This window comes from Alligator sinensis, unplaced genomic scaffold (assembly GCF_000455745.1).
Source record: "Alligator sinensis unplaced genomic scaffold, ASM45574v1 scaffold301_1, whole genome shotgun sequence".
NCBI classification, from domain to species: Eukaryota; Metazoa; Chordata; order Crocodylia; family Alligatoridae; genus Alligator; species Alligator sinensis.
The window spans coordinates 2,346,374-2,347,286 of NW_005842035.1; positions in this window are offsets into that span (position 1 = coordinate 2,346,374).

A 913-nucleotide genomic window follows, 5' to 3' on the forward strand; every position below is an offset into this window, starting at 1 on the left:
CCGCCCCCCAGCCACAACGCGCTGCCGTCGCTGGGAAAGGCCGTGCACCAGGCCCCACGCCTGCCCTCACCCTGCGCCCACATCCCCTCCGAGGACCCCTCCCCCCTACGGCCTCCCATTAAGCAGGGGCAGCGGTGGCACCTCCAGGCTGAGCTCAGCGCGTCGTGTCAGCAGCTGCACGTACACACCGCCAGGCCCCTGCCTCGCACAGAGGACAGGCCAGACCCAGAAACATGGGGCGCTAGTGCCAACCCAAGGCACCCTGCCGGGCAGCGGGACAGAGAAGCCAGAGCCCCTTGCACCCATGCCCACTACACCAAAAAAGAAGCCAACGCTGTTGCCGCGGCGGGCCTGGCACCCGCCCAAAGCTCAGCCCCTCCAGCGCCCAGCCACAGGGATGCCAGGCAGGGCGGAGAAGAGCAAGCGCGCCGCAGGGCCTGGCACACCTCGCTCCTGACCCCAGGCCCGGGCAGCCGGGCGCCGCGGCCTCACGCCAACCGGGCCCGAGCTCCCAGGGAGCGCGCGGCTGCAGCGTTCGCCCCTCCAAGGCAGCTTGGCCCGGGGTGAGGGTGACAAGGGGCACGAACCCGGGGTCAGAAAGCTGCGGGGGGGGGTGACAAGCGCTGCACGTGCAATTTGGGGACTTTTTAAAATTTATGTTTGGTGTCACCCCAATGCCAGCGCTGCTGCACGTGCAATCTGGGGACCTGCTTTTAAAATGTATGCTTGGTGTCACCCCCAACGCAAACCTGCGCGTGCAATTTGGGGGCTTTTTTAAAACTGTTTTTGGTGGCAGCCCCGTGCATGCCCCGCTCCCTGCGCCGCTCCCGCCCCGTCCACCGCCGCCACTCCGCCGCCGGGTTTTCCGAGCCACCCCCCCCGGCAGACGGACAGGCGCCCACGCCATAAAGCG